At 35.7% G+C, this 16,313-nt stretch overlaps 1 pseudogene; it reads left to right on the top strand.

Moving 5' to 3' along the window:
• LOC109222950 overlaps positions 1–7,903 on the top strand; it is a 33,505-nt pseudogene extending 25,602 nt beyond the window's left edge.

Here is a 16,313-nt window from a genome sequence, read left to right as displayed (position 1 = left end):
GGCTTTTCTATTACAGCGATTTGTTTGGTTTTTCTTTTTACGTCGTGTTTTTCTTTGCGTTGCTCTAGTTTACTTTATTTTACTTTTTATTACTCACTGAGTTGGAGTACTCACTTTACTCCCTGCACCTCGCGCGCAGATGCAGGTATTTGTTCACCCGGCAGCGGGTTTTGAGCTGGTTGAAGATTTTGCTATCGTAGCTGAGTAAGGTGACCGCCAGCATTCGCGGCACTGGATTTCTTCCTTTGATTCTAAATTCTATTATGTATATTACTGTCCTTGTAGTTGTATTTAGACTCCTCTAGATGCTCGTGACTTGTGACACCCCGGTTTGGGCCGTGTTTGGTTGTACTTCCGCCAAGTAATATTATTGAATCATCTTTAAAATTGTTTATCCATGTTATCATTTTTTTTGAAAAAGGCAAATAGGGTTGGTTGGCTGGCCTTGTCTTCACGAGAGGCGCCATCACGACCGGAGCGGGGTTTGGGTCGTGACAAAAGGTTGTTTCCCTTCAAAAGGAAATAAAGCTAGTGATAAGCTAGAATGAATTCCTTCTGATTTGTATGGTTAAATGAACATACTGGTGAGAGATAGTTTTGAGTATTTTTGTGACGTTCATAAATGATTACTCAAAATATTAATATATTTATTTGATGCACCGTAAGTCTTAATGAATTAAGTAAATCCAGATTTTGTAAGACTTGAAACGGAGAAGCACCAAGGAAATATATTAAGTTACTGCAATTTGATTGTAGTAGCTAGCACCTCTCTAAGAGTTCTTTTGTTACTTATCAGAATAAGGGATTACATCTCAATTGACTACACCGTAAACTCCATAATAGAGTGGTGTGGTAGAAAGAAGAAATAAGTCTCTTTTGGACATGGATAGATTAATGACGTGTTATTCAGATTGCCTAATTTGTTTTTGTAATATTTGCTAGAAACCGCAAATTACATTCTGAATTTAGTTCCTTCTAAGTTAGTACCTGGGACATCTATAGAACAGCGGCATATATATATATATATATATATATATATATATATATATATATATATATATATATATATATATATAAGTCAGTCCGTGGCATGTTCATATATAGGATTGTCCTGCATATGTGCTGAAAGGGAAAGCGGATATGTAAGTTGGAACTAAGAATGGATAGGTGCAAGTTTATTGAATATCCAAGAAAAAGAATGGAGTTTTATTTCATTATCCTAAAGAAAATAAGGCAATTAACGTTCAAGAACATCAAAACCCACAAGTCGGAATTGACGTTCTGATGGATTTGAGTAGTGGGAGAACGTTAATAGACATAATATGCCTTTATCGAGTGGGAGTGATGTTTGAAAAGTAAACACTATAGTAAGAAGTCATTAATATTTCAATGTCGTAAGGTAATGAAGGTAATATTAGTAGTACTTCGTCGTAGTGGGAGAATGCTAAAGAAAATCATAGTTCGGTGTACACTCTTGGGATATTTTCGGTAACAGGATCCCTGAAGAGTTTTAATACCAAACTAGATGGTTACGACAAAGCACTACTGGACAAATATTGCATCAGAAATAACTTGGCAAGATTCTTTAACAAAACCTTATTTGGTGAAGATGTTTAATAGTCATGTAAAAGAATGCCTGAGAAAGTTGCAGATGCATGGTTATGAGTCTAAGTAGGAGATTGTTGAGGCATATACTATTAACCATGCGTTTAGATATAGTATATTCTGACAATTATCATGGTTAAAAGTCTAAGTGGGAGATTGTTGGGATATATACTATTAACCATGGATTTGGTTTAGATAGTATTTATTATGATATAATTGTTCATTCAATTTTAGTAAAGTTTTAAATAGATCATATATTAGTATGTGTCCTTTATACACGGAAGATTAAATCATCGGTTCTTATAAGTATAAAGTTTGAGTTCACAATCTAATGATGGAATTGGACAAACCATCAGGAATGATTGTAGCAAAGATTAAATATAATTTATCTTGATTATGGGAATGGTTTAATTCCAACTTCTTGTGCTAGTACATTTTGTATGTATTGAACGGACCAAGTAGAGATAAGTATTTTATACTGACTTAATAAAATAAACTCTCTAGCCATTAAATGTACTTATACTCTTAATCTTGATATAATTATTATTAGCTGTGTGCATTATTATTGTTTTGATTCATTAAAAGGCGAAATTCTTTCGTGGGTCAATATGCCTGGTAAATTGGATAATAATAATGTACATTGGCGAAGTAATAGTTAGTTGATGGAATCCACGTCTCGGTTTAGAGATTGATGATACACCTTTACGAAAGCTTATAAGTTTTCATGTGTAAACCCGGCCGGTGAATTTTGTATCCGACACATGAAATAAGTTAAGGGAAAGTCTAAAGGAAAGAATCAATAAATTAAATCGTCAGTAATTTAATTTAATTGATTAGTATCCGAATCTTAACATGAGGAGTTAAATAAGATTTAATGGATGAATTTCAAAATTGAATAAGGAGTGTAATTACGAATTTTTAGTGGAATAATTCGTAATTAATTATGGTAGATATTAATTTTGAATATTAGAAATTAATTCCACAATTGGAGCCTTGTTAATTAAATTCTATAGTCCCTGCTGTGCCTAAATAATAGGAAATAAAGGAATCCTTTTCCGGGTGGAAAGGAAAACCTAACAGGTTTTGGAAAAGGGTTTTAACCCTTAAAACTTGTGCTATAAATACATAAGGTTTTCCACCTAGAGGAGTAGAGTCATGGTGGCCGAATTTCAGCCCCTATTTTTCTAGAAAGTTTCGCCTACACGAAATTACTATTTTCGTGTATTATTTGGGTAACACAGTAGAAGACCGTGGAATGTTCGGAGATCGTGATCATGCGGGTGGTGGAGAATTTTTTAAGTTGCTGTGGAATTGGAGGCTCACGTGATAAAGGAGTTTTTTCACGCTTCAAGAGGTAACCCGTGAAATCCCGTTTATGCTAGTTGTCTAGATTACATGTGATTTTGATACTGGGATTGCTTCCGCTGCATATAATAATCCATCACATCTTGCCCATCATTTTGAAGTTCAGATGAACTTTGGACATTTGTGTCAATAATCATATTGATTGAACCCTCATGTTCCCCCTCTACTAGTTTCTCTTTGAAGCTGGGGATAGACAAAGTAGCTTCTATACTATAGATTGCTTTGTAGCAAAATCTGGAAGTTTAGGTGGAATTAGATGAACTTGATTAAGTTCTTGCATAACTTTGTCACCTAAGGGAGAGAGTTAAAATTCCAAAGAGAGAAACAATTTAACTAATCCAAACAGAAAAAGTTAAGTTGTTATAAAACAATAAAAGAACAAGAAAAATATTGCAAAGAAAGAGAGAGAGAATTCTTATCGAATTTTGGGATGAATTAAATGGAATATAACCCTCTATTTATAGGGAGAGAGTGACTTAGCCACCAAGTAATAAACCCTAGAATCTCTCTAAAATAGACATTCACCATAAATAAATCTATTTATAACACTCCCCCTTGAATGTCTATTCAACAGATAATGTGTCTCGTTAAAACCTTAACTAAAATAAAACCCAGTGGGAAAAAAATTCCAGAAAAGGAAAAAGAGTACACATATCTAATAATACGCCTTTTGGTTGCCTCGTTAAAAACCTTGTAAGGAAAACCCAATGGAACAAAATCTTGTAAGGGAAAAAGAGTACAACGCGTATTAACTCCCCCTGATGAGAGCATCAATTCATATCCTTAAGCATTTGCATTCTAATCTTGTGCACCATCTTCAAAAGATCGTTGGTGGATATTTGATAAACAAATCAGCCATATTAACTTGAATGAATATATTGCACCTTGAAATCATCATTCTTGATAGAGATGGATTGTCTTCATATGATCTTGTTGGAATCGTCAGTTCAATATCTTCACGTAGAGGTGAAAACTCTTGCTATCACATTATCATGCATATAGTTATAGCAAGATACATTTGTGCACAAATTGCATTGAGGATGTAGTACTTTATGACATGAATTCTATATGCTTTAAGCAATTTAAATCCTTCAAGGATTTTTAAGTCATATAAGCCATATAATAGACTTTAGATGCATATCAAGTTTTCATGTCATGCTAGACATATAAGATATCGAAAACTGATTGCACATACCATTTACTTTATACTTTCAAGTGTTTGAACTACATGTTCAAAACTACATGTCTTTCATATGAAACCAATTCTATTCGAATTGTTTCTCCAGACTTAAGATCCTCATATATATTTAGTGCTATAATCAATATCGTCAACAAATATTTTATATCGGTTCCAACCTCCTTATTTTTCATAAAGACATAACATAGAGATCTCTTCATTCATATTTTCAGGTACCTGAATCTCTCTTGAGATTTTATGAAGTGTTATGTCATGTGATCTTCTACATCACTTGCTTCCTTTGTTATGATCATTTAGATCATTTGCTCATCTTCTTTATCAAGAAGTTTATTTGAAACCGATTTGTCTATATGCTTTAAGCGTACTATAGACTTTGTCCTTCTAGGACTTATACTAATAGGAGCATTTGCAATGAGAATATAGTTACTTTCTTTGGGTCAGCAAATGCGTCTGGCATGCTTTGCAATAAATTGCACATGAATTATCCTTTTATGAACTTCAAGTTCATATTATTTTATTCGGGGATCTAGATGTATAAATGATAATTCATTCCATGTAACTTTTTCTCAACTGTTGTATCTTGTCTCCCCCTCATGTTAGAAAAACTAACTTGTTTCCTCAACTTTGAGAACCCATCTTTGTGTGTTATGGTGTTAATCAAAATATACACCGCACATCAATAATAATGAGATGGAATTATTTGGTTGCTGACCCTGAAACAATTTGTGAGGGGAGAATGTAATATACTTTCGTATATAACCTATATCAAACTGATATAGATAACTTTGTTCTCATAAACAATAGTTTAGCTATTAAGTGGAGGCACTCAATAAATGATTTTGCTAAACCAACTGTGATGTAAACCAACTTGTCAAGATAAACTATCTTGAATAGGAAATCTGGAAATTATGCTCGAAATTAAATTATTGAGCAAGTTACCTCGCACACACTGGCCAGGTTGCGGGTTAATAATAATTGCACATGTAACCATCTCATAGATGCATCTTATGTGGTATACATGGCGGGTGTATGGGCCCATATTCACCTTTTGATATTTCCAGCATTCATGAGATTCAATCCCAATTTTAGTTGGTCAATTAATTAATGAGAACAAGCATTATAAGAGAATTCGTAAAGAACTTTCTAGTTCTTTAATATTTACCCATGTGAATTCTCGTTTATTTTTGCACATCATGCTTAAATTAATATGGCTAAACCAATTATGCCAACTGAATAAATTATCAATATTGATAAACTTCGGATTTATACCATGACGTGTGCAATTATCAATAAACTCCAAGTTTATTATGATATGGGTTTTTATATCAATAAATATCCACTTCATTGTGGTATTCTTTTATTTATGTAGTACAAATTGGAGAATAAAGCGGGTAGCTTTTCACATACATATTATCCCGCTAAAAGTTGTAGTAATAGAAGATATTAAATCTTTCTTTTATTTATTGTCTCAATATAATCAACCGCTTTCGCGTATACTTTGGAAACTGAATAAGTTTCTTTGAGACTTACTACAACACAATACCTTATTGATAATCAATTTAATTCCTCCAAAATAATAATAATTGGCTCTTCCAGAGCTCTCAATTAATTTTGTAGTACCACATATTCATCATATGGTGAATATCTCTTTTAAAGAGAAAGTTATACCATTATAGTCATGGTCAAAATTATATACAAGATCTGTTTCTTGCATTACTGTTATTCTTTAATAATCACATTACCAAAATATTTTGGCGTACAATAGGTACGTGACCAATGACCATTCATGTCGTAATAAGGACATTGATTTCTTATATCATCTCAAACCTCCTTCTAGAGGTGAGTGTGGTATATTCACTACCACTAGCACGTTCATATTCTTCCAAGAATGAATATGTATTCATAAATCAGATATTGTCACATTCACATCATGAATTGACCATAGTCATCTGTATGTGCTTTATATAATCTCATGTCAAATCGATGACAAATATTACTTTCACAGAGTGAAGGATTATTTTGAGAATCCTTATTATTCTCATTATCACAATGATGACGATTATAGTTTCGTCTATTGCCACGTCCACATTCATTGATACCTTCACGGTAATAATTTTATCTTCTTTCAGACTTATTACATATTGCTACCACATTCTCTTAAGGGAATGAGAATGAAGCAAATTCAATGGGACGGGTTTCCACTTCTTTGCCCACAATCATACATGAATTTGATCATGGCAAGGTATAGAATTTTACCACTTCAGGTGGTTATAATTTCTTACTAACTCCATTAGAGTTATATCAAAATTTATTTTCTTTGCTTGTATTTAAAATCAAATTATAGAATAAAAGAGAAAAATACGGTAAAATACATACCTTAAATTCAGAATTTAATCATGAAGGAAGTTCATAGAACAATTAACAATCATTATGCTCAATCGCAAAGCTTCTACTCAATTGGTTAGGGTCTCGTGCTAATAACGTGTTATGAAATAATAAAAGTAGAAGAACAATATTGCAAAGAAAGAGAGAGAGAATTCTTATTGAATTTTGGGATGAATTACAATGGAATATAACCCTCAATTTATAGGGAGAGAGTGACTTAGCCACCAAGTAATAAACCCTAGAATCTCTCTAAAATAGACACACCATAAATAAAATTCTATTTATAACATAAGTAACTAAATTGCATTATTTTAGCAAATCTTGATAATTTCTTCTAATTTAATTTAATTTAATTTTACATCATTATTTCAATCTTTCCTGGTAATAAAGGCTCTGTTCTTTTCTCTCTCTCTGATGGGATACAGGAGTCAGGACTGTTGAAGAGTATAATAGAGGGCATATTGATAAAGCGATAAATTCCATACATGTTCCTCACTCAAGAAGGTGAAAAATGGAACAATATTTTAAATATTAGGTCACCTCATATAGCTCCATTGATTTATGTGAAAATATTTACATTCTTTTTTTCTGGTGGATGTTAGGAAGGGTGCAAAACCCAGATTTTCTTGTCCAGGTCTCTTCACTGTGCCAAAAGGAGGATTATCTGATTGTGGTATATATACTTATATATCTTTTAACTTTCTGTTTTGAGAATTTAAGTTATATACACTGATAGCGTTTAAAAGAAAATTACACATTACTTGTCATTTAATCTAAATTAATAATGAATATTTCTTAATTAGAGCTATTTACAAATGTAACCTCTTATTTTGAGCAACTCTCGTATTAGAGGTGGATGCCTACTTAACTGAGTTTAACTAACCGAATATTTTTGACATGTTGTGTAGATATATATGGAGTAAAATTACTAAATTTTTTAACAAATGTTAAATTTTGAACCTATAATACCATAAGCATAATGAGTTTAATGGTTAGCTGAACCCCTCAAATTTAAATTATGGATCCATATTCTCGTAAAGCACTTAGACAAGATACCTTGATCTGTTTTGAAGGGGTGGAACAGTGGAGGGAGAGGACGTCGAGCATGTGTCGATCTTCTTAATGCGGTTAGTGAGCGTTTTCCCCTTTAATAACAGAAAGTTAAATTTCTCAATCAGAATGTTTAAAAAAAAATTCCTTAAAATATAGTAGTGCTATATATGTTATTGAGTGTAGGGGTACAAGGATGTAAGACATTTGGAAGGAGGATACTCAGCATGGGTGGATAATGAGTTTAAAGGAGATAATAAAGCAGAAGCTGAACAGTTCAAAACTGCCTGCAAGTTTTGACCATGAACATAAGTGTGGATTGCTTGAATTTGCATTAGAATTATTTTCTGCACTATAAAGCCATTTCATGTGGAATGAAAAAATGGCATCATGGGAATAAACATGTAAAACTTCTACTATATTACATTTGATTTCAAGTTGTTGCCTGCAAAGGGTTTTCTCTGCTGTTTGATGATAGTGAGATTGTTAATGCTGGTGAATAAATTTTATATGAGTTTTAAGTTCTGTGGACTGATAATGTAAAGGTTTTTTAGACGTACAAGGAGTAATTTTTCAGAGCAAATTTGATATGGTAACATAAAAAATAAAAATAATAGGAGTAATTGTTTGAGTGCCTCAACCATACACTAGTGCAGAATATACCGAGTAAATCAATAAAATAATTGGATCAGTGACATCAGTATAGTACCCTAGAAATCGTCATGTAAAGCTGTCGAACCAAAACAAACAATAAGAATAAGAGTTGTGGCCTCAATTGCTAACGAGTAGTAGTCATGATGCTTCTGTAGAGCAAGCTGAACTCGTTTAAAGGCAAAAATAACCTACTGAGCTAAGTGAGATCGAGTGGCTTAAAAAAGGCCATACTGTGCGAATAATTTGGGCCAAGCTTTCTTGGGAGAAATTCAAAAATAGCCAGTTTTATAAGTGGTCGTTCAAAAATAGTCCAGTTTCAAAAGTAATCGAAATCTAGCCACTTTTCATGTAAAGATAAATCTGAGCGAAAACACTGTTCAAAACCCGGAAAATACGCCAGTATATTATGCTGGAGTTCCAGCATAAGTATACTTGAACTACAGCATATTATACTGGAGTTCCAGTATAAGTATGCTGGAACTCCAGCATAATATGATGTAGTTCCAACATAAGTACACTAGAACTCCAGCATAATATACTGGAGTTCCATAAAAGTATATCGGTCCAGTATAATATGCTGGAAGTTCATATACAAGTGCTTGAATCTCCGGTATATTATGCTGGAACTTTTCGTGTGTTGGAGTTCCAGCATAATATGCTGGAAGTTCATACACAGGTGCACCGAACTCCAGTATATTATGCTGGACCGGTCTCTGTTGCAGCAAAATAGTGGCTATTTTTAATTAACTTGGTAAACGCTGGCTATTTTTGAATGACCAGTCCGAAAACTAGCTAGACCGTGCTATTTTTACAGCTTTCTTTTATCAGATCCCACGAGTGTTTAACACAATAAAAATGGCCCAAAAACATTGTAAACGAATCGGGTAGTAGCCAAAAGAAATAGAGATGGCAGCGGGCCGGGGAGGTTGCGGTGCTTGTTTAGATTCAACCTGCACCGTATAGCAAAAAAATTATTTTCAACCCGCCCTAACCAACCCACCCCGCGTGAACCCGCCTTTCCTAGCAAAAAACTTCCATTTTCTTCTATAAGCTCTCTGTTTCTTCTGAAATTTTTAGTTATGTGCAACTTAAATTTACTGAAGTTTGATTATTTAAGTCAATTAGCAAATCTTCTCATCTATTTATTGCTCGTTGAATTGATATTTTACTTATGTTAATTATATCTTATTATTTAGTCTTAATAAAAAATTATACTTCCAGATTTAGCTACTGGATCGATTTTGTTTCTTCTTATTGTTCTTTTATTTAACAGCAACAACTTTATTTCAAAACGAGAAAGGAATAAAGAAAACATGAATGAGAAAAGAAAAGAAAAAGAGAAAAAGAAAAATCAGATTTTTCCAGTAATATAATAACCACAACCTTAAATTATTAAACATCCTAAACCTCATTTTAAAGAAAAGTATAAGAAGAAATGCTCCAACAGTCAGTATACTCAGTGGCAAATTTGCTTGAAATTGAAAAACCCGCCTTACATGTTTTCAACCCTGTCACGACCCGGATTTCCCACCATCGGGATCGTGATGGCGCCTACTCGTGGTAACTAGGCAAGCCAACTTAATTACATTTTCATTACTAAACAATTAATTTAACAGTTTATAACATCAATATAAAACATGGAGTCTAATAAGAACAATAGCGGAAGTCTGTCTTAAAATGGTAAATTTAAAACGCGGAATAGTCAAAAACAACCTCTACCCAAGATTTGGTGTTGCATTACTCACGAACCACTAAGACTAAACTAAATACAAAGGTCTGAAAGAAATATAACAGCTGTCTGTCTCGAAACAAGGAGGCAACAGTCTAAAAGAAAACAATAAGAAGAGACGCCGGGCCTGCGGACGCCTGCAAGGCTACCTCAGTCTCGCGTAAATGAAATCCTGCTACCGTACTACTGCTGTTGCTGCTCCTCAAAACCTGGACCTGTGCAAAAATGCACAGAAGTGTAGCATCAGCACAACCGACCCCATGTGCTGGTAAGTGTCTAGCCTAACCCCGGCGAAGTAGTGACGAGGCTAGACCGGACACCACATAAACCTGTGCAGTCATAAATATACAGCGGAAATCGAATACAAGGCAATTAACAACATGGGAGGGGAAACATGCGATGGGGAGATACAATATTAACAGTAATCCAGAGTAACCAACTAAACAGCTTAGATCCACAATGAATAAGGAATCAATACTCAGATATAAACACATGGCATCAATAATTGTTGCGGCGTGCAACCCGCTCCACAATACCACTGTTGCGGCATGCAACCCGACCCATATCATTTATCATGTATCATTGTTGCGGCGCGCAACCCGATCCTCACATGTTATTGTTGCGGCGTGCAACCCGATCCTCAATATCATTGTTGCGGCGCGCAACCCGATCCTCAATATCATTGTTGCGGCGCGCAACCCAATCCTCACATATTATTGTTGCGGTCCGACTCCCCAAACAACAGTCACAATTAAGGGGCATAAAAATAAACAAATATTTGACAAACATTCCGCCAAGGGAAAGAGTCCAACAAGTTCAACCAAACGTCCCGGCAAGGGAATAATCAACAACGCTTTCTCTTTCTTACTTTTCTTATCTCACGATATCACTGGAGCCCAAGCTCCAAGAAATTTCTTATCTCATATTCCGTCACAAACAACAATATAACGACTTCCCAGTAAGGGGACAAAACATCATCTCAAATATTCCGGCAAGGGGATTACTATAACCACATTAGTTCCAACATCTAACCACCGCAACCTATTACCACACTTCTCCATCTCAACTATATCTATCCGATTACCTCACCTAATCACCCCCATTGATAGCTAGCCTATTACGTTACTTAACCATCTCAACTATAACTATAGTCATCCCACGACACAAGGAAACATTAACCTAAGCGACCCTAGTATCCGTCAAGAACACAATGCAGAGGAATCACAACCCAACAATAGCCCGTCAAGGGGGCAACATAATGATCTCTTCTCTTCACAACTCGAGTAAAGGCTCTAGAGGTTCAATTATCACTTGTACTGTCACAATTCGTTCTACAACTGGAGCCGATGCTCCTCAATGAAACAAGTCATTTCACATACTTTCAATATTCGTATCACAATTCGAGCCTATGCTCCCAGGAAATCAAATGATCATATTACCGTACACATGTTATTCACAACATATAGAAATACTCCAATAAACATGGAATTCACAATCAGTTCATGATAATCACATTATAAGGACTCACGGTCATGCTAGACACCAATGTATAGATACTCGTCACCATGCCTATACATCGTACCCGACCACATAGCAAATAGCAACAAGACTCAACTCCTATTCCCTCAAGCTAGGGTTAAACCAAACACTTACCTCAAAGCCTTGAAATCCTCTTAATCCTCAGCTATTGCTTTACCTCGTGATTCAACCTCCAATTCAATGATATCTAGGAATAATCAATTTAATAATATCAATAAAGACCCAATGGTAACATCCCATAGCCTAGATATGAATTTCCTAGCATTATTCCAAAAATCCCGAAATTAGACACCGGGCCCACATGGTCCAAACTCGAGGCTCGAACCAAAACTCAATCACCCATAACCCCACGAGTGCAAATATATAATTTGTTCTAAGATTCGACCCCAAATTAAGGTTGAATCACCCAAAATTCTCAAAATCCTAACTCTACCCAAAACCCATAATTTCTACCTTGATTTAATGTTTCTAGGGCTAGGAATTCACTAATTAATGAAAGAAATTGGAGAAAACAAGTTAAACAATGCTTACCCAAGAAGCTTTGATGAAGAAGTGCTCCAAAATTCGCCCTAGGACTTTGGAGAAGAAGAGCTCGTGAAGTGATATGATAAACCCGTAGCTACTGTTTCTGTTTTTTTAAAAAATTCGCTGGGATGCGATCGCGAAGGGTACCACTGACTGGTCATCGCGATCGCGTGGAGGGTTACGCGATCGCGTAGAAGAACTACTGGGGGTCCAAGGATTTGGCTTACGCGATCGCGTGGTTCGAGACGCGATCGCGAAGGAAGACGACTCAGTTCTATGCGATCGCGAAGAAGGACGACTCAGCTCTATGCGATCGCGTGGGGAAGAGCGCAATCGCGAAGAAGGAAATCCCTGTGTAAAAATTGCAGAAAATCTGATATCATCCTAAGTGCAAAAACACCCCGAACCACCTCCAATTCACTCCTGAGCCCTCGGGGCTCCTAACCAATCACACACACTAACTCAATAACATCCTACGAACTTACTCGAGCGATCAAATTGCCAAAATAACATCAAAATCATTGAATCAAGCCTCAAACTCATCATTTTCCTTTCAAACTTCATAAACTTCAAACTTTAGATATTTAGGTCCGAAACACGTCAAACGACGTCCGATTTCGACCAAACTTTACAGAAAGCGCTTAACACATATTTAAGACTTGTACCGGGCGTCGGAACCAGAATACGAGCCCGATACCAGAGTCTTTTAATCAATTTTCATTTCCATTTTTCTTAATAATTTCTGAAAAACAATTTCACAGAAAAAATTCTTTCTCGGGCTCTAGACCTCGGAATACGACTCCGGGCACATGCCCGAGTCCCATATTTTTCTACGGACCTTCCGGGACCGTCCAATCTCGGGTCCGGGTCCGTTTACCAAAAATGTTGACCGAAGTCAACCTTAAACATATTAATATCAAAATTCTTTAAATTTTTCACAGAATTCACATATTTCAACATAAAAGCTTTCCGGCTATGCGCCCGGACTGCGCACGCAAATCGAGGCAAGTAAGAATGAGGTTTTCAAGGCCTCAAAAGCACGGAACGGATGAGGAAACAGGCGATGACTCTTTGGGTCGTCACAAACCCGCAACCGCCTTTAGTTTTTAAAATAATGTTCAAACTTGCCCCGCCCTATTCCACACCCACCCTGCATTCACCTACACCTGCCTCGCCCCGCACGATCTCAAACCTGCACCGTCCCTCACCTACATCGCCTCATTGTCATCCCTATTTCACCATTCACCATAATCATTTTATTACACGCAGCGCCAAAAGAGAAAAAGATGTACTTCCTCGGTCTCAATTTTTTTGACACTCATCTCACTTTATGTGACATAATTATCTTTTTTAGTTTTTTCTAAAAAATATTATTTTTATATTTAAAAATATATTAAATTTTAAATTCCTATCTAGGATTTCTAGAACATGGGTGCACCACTAAAGAAAAGAGGGAAAAAGAGTGTTAAGTGGGAATTGATCCCTCATTGTTTGAGTAAATAATTAAGTACTGAACCAAAAGAACTATTCAATCTCCATGGAACATGGGGTGCCAATATACAATATTGGACCAAATTTAGAAAATACATACATTAAATACCTAGTCTGAGGGAGGGACCATGAGCTCAAGTGCCCCATAATTTAGGTTATAGATCCGCCCCTGTTTTAGAATACAAGTTAATACAAATTCATTAAACTTATATATACACGCTAAGAATGCAATAAAAATTTTGTACGGTTACACCATCAATATATTTTGTGCCTCGTTGATGCTCCTCCCCATTGTCCTAGCCTGTTGATCATCAGATTCACACACTGTTGCTGGTAGAGATCGCATAATTATTAGGCCTTGCTTATCAGCTTCGAAAAGAGGTCCTACAAAAAGTGGTGGTGCCTCAAACACTGATATTGTAAATTTGCCTTCCAAAAAGTTTCTTGCTTTGGCCAGTTGATCCGCAACTCGATTTTGCTCTCTGTACGCATGTTGAACCTTGGGATTACAGAGCCTCAGCAGAAGGTGCCTGCAACCAACTAGTTGGTTAGCATGTATTATATTGTCATAATGTAGCATAGTGATTACCTCCTTTGCGTTAATTTTCACGAAATGTGGTGAGAGAATGTGTTGGATTGCTATTCTAAGTCCCTGTATCAAAGCATATAACTCCACTGAAATAGATGATTGGCGTGGCATGTTCCCTAAGAAACCTACAATCCAATCCTCCTTGTGATTTCTAATTAGACCCCTAATGCCATCATTATTCAATGTTGATGAGTAAGACCCATCAGTATTTAACTTATAAATGTTAGGCTCAGGTGGTATCCATTTAAGAGGGGTCATAATCCGCTGTGGTACTTTGTGGGATGAAGTTGCTAGATAAGAAAATTCAGTGGCCTGTTGTGTTGTAAAACTGATGCTTACACTTGTACGAATTCCATCGTGAATGTTTCTATTACGAGTGATCCAAATGTTCCAAAGGCTTAAAGGTAAGTAAGTATGAGAGTTAATGTTGTATGGTAACTTTATGCCTTTGTAATTTATTAATGAGAGAAGCTATTTTTGAGGTGTATCCTTATGAAGTGGAGCATTAATATGCCTCCCCATTCCCAGATTATGCCAGTAGAGTTTAGCATTTGAACAAGTTAAAAAGATATGATTCAAGGTTTCATCTGCCTCGTGGCAGAATGGACAAGTGGCGTCAGCGATAATATTGAGTTTTTGTAGGAATCGACGAGTTGGCAATCTGTTGTGATTAAGCAACCAAATGAATTTTTTTACTTTAGGATGTATAGGTAGTTTCCATATCCATTGGAATTGGCCACAAGTGGTTACACTGTCAGTAGATTTTATTTCTAAGGCCATATACATTGAATTAACCGTAAATTTGCCATTTGGTGTTAGAGACCAGTAAATACAATCAACTCTTTTATTTTTCAAGGATATGTAAGGAGCTAGGATAAGTTGTTTTATGTCTTCCGTTAAATCAAAAGGAAGTTGTGCACAATTCCATCCTTGATGATTGTAAAGGGGAGCAATTTTGATGTTTTGATGATTGAAAGGTAATGGCCCATTTACTAGTGAACGTAGTGCCATCCCAGCTTTTATCCAACTGTCATTCCAAAAATTAACGTGTGTTCCCATGCCTATTTTTCATTGTAACCCAAGTTGACAGTATTGCCATGCTTTGAGGATATTACGCCAAGTTGGAGAGTGGTTTGTTATTGTAGACATATTTAGGTACTTATGGATTAGTATCTTAGCCCATAGAGATTGTGGTAATTGGAAGACTCTCCACGCTAGGCTGGCAAGCAATGCATTGTTCTTTTGACGTAGGTTCTGAATACCTAATCCTCCTAATGCGCGAGGTGTTGTAATTTTTTTCCATTTTAGGAGATGCATCTTTTTCTTTGTAGTAGTAGTTCCCCAAAGAAAATTGCGTTGATATTGTTCCATCTTTTGTATGATGGTTTGAGGGATGTGAATGTATTGTATGATATAATTAGGTAAAGTATTAAGAGTTGATTTGATTAGTGTAGTGCCATAGTAAGGAAATTTGTTTTCCATCCCGCTAGTCTAGTTTTAAAATTATCCAACAGGAATTGGAAGTCACTCTTTTTTGGGCGTGATTGGAACATGGAAAACTCTAAATACTTTCCAAAAGAAGTTCCTTCTTTGATTTGGAAAGAATCTATTATGAAGTTTCTGTCACCTTGTGGGCAGTTCTTTGAAAAGAATAGTTTTAATTTTACAAAATTGATTCGTTGTCCTGAATAATGACTGAAATAATTTATTACATCTATAATAGCATGGCAACTCGTAGTAGTGACTTTGGAGAAGAGGATGATATCATCCGCAAAGAAAAGATGTAAAGTTGGGGTCCTTTAACAGGCCACTGAATTTTCTTATCTAGCAGCTTCATCCCACAAAGTGCCACAGCGGATCATGACCCCTCTTAAATGGATACCACCTGAGCCTAACATTTATAAGTTAAACACTGATGGGTCCCACTCATCAACATTGAATAATGATGGCATTGGGGGTCTAATTAGAAATCACAAGGAGGATTGGATTGCAGGTTTCTCAGGGAACATGCCACGCCAATCATGTATTTCAGCAGAGTTATATGCTTTGATAAAGAGACTTAGAATAGCAATTCAACACAATCTCTCACCACTTTTCGTGGAAATTGACGCAAAGGAAGTAATCACTATGCTACATTATGACAATATAATACATGCTAACCAACTAGTTGATTGCAGGAACCT

Source organism: Nicotiana attenuata, chromosome 2 (assembly GCF_001879085.1).
Source record: "Nicotiana attenuata strain UT chromosome 2, NIATTr2, whole genome shotgun sequence".
Classification (NCBI taxonomy): domain Eukaryota; kingdom Viridiplantae; phylum Streptophyta; class Magnoliopsida; order Solanales; family Solanaceae; genus Nicotiana; species Nicotiana attenuata.
This window is presented reverse-complemented; position numbering and strand designations above follow the sequence as displayed.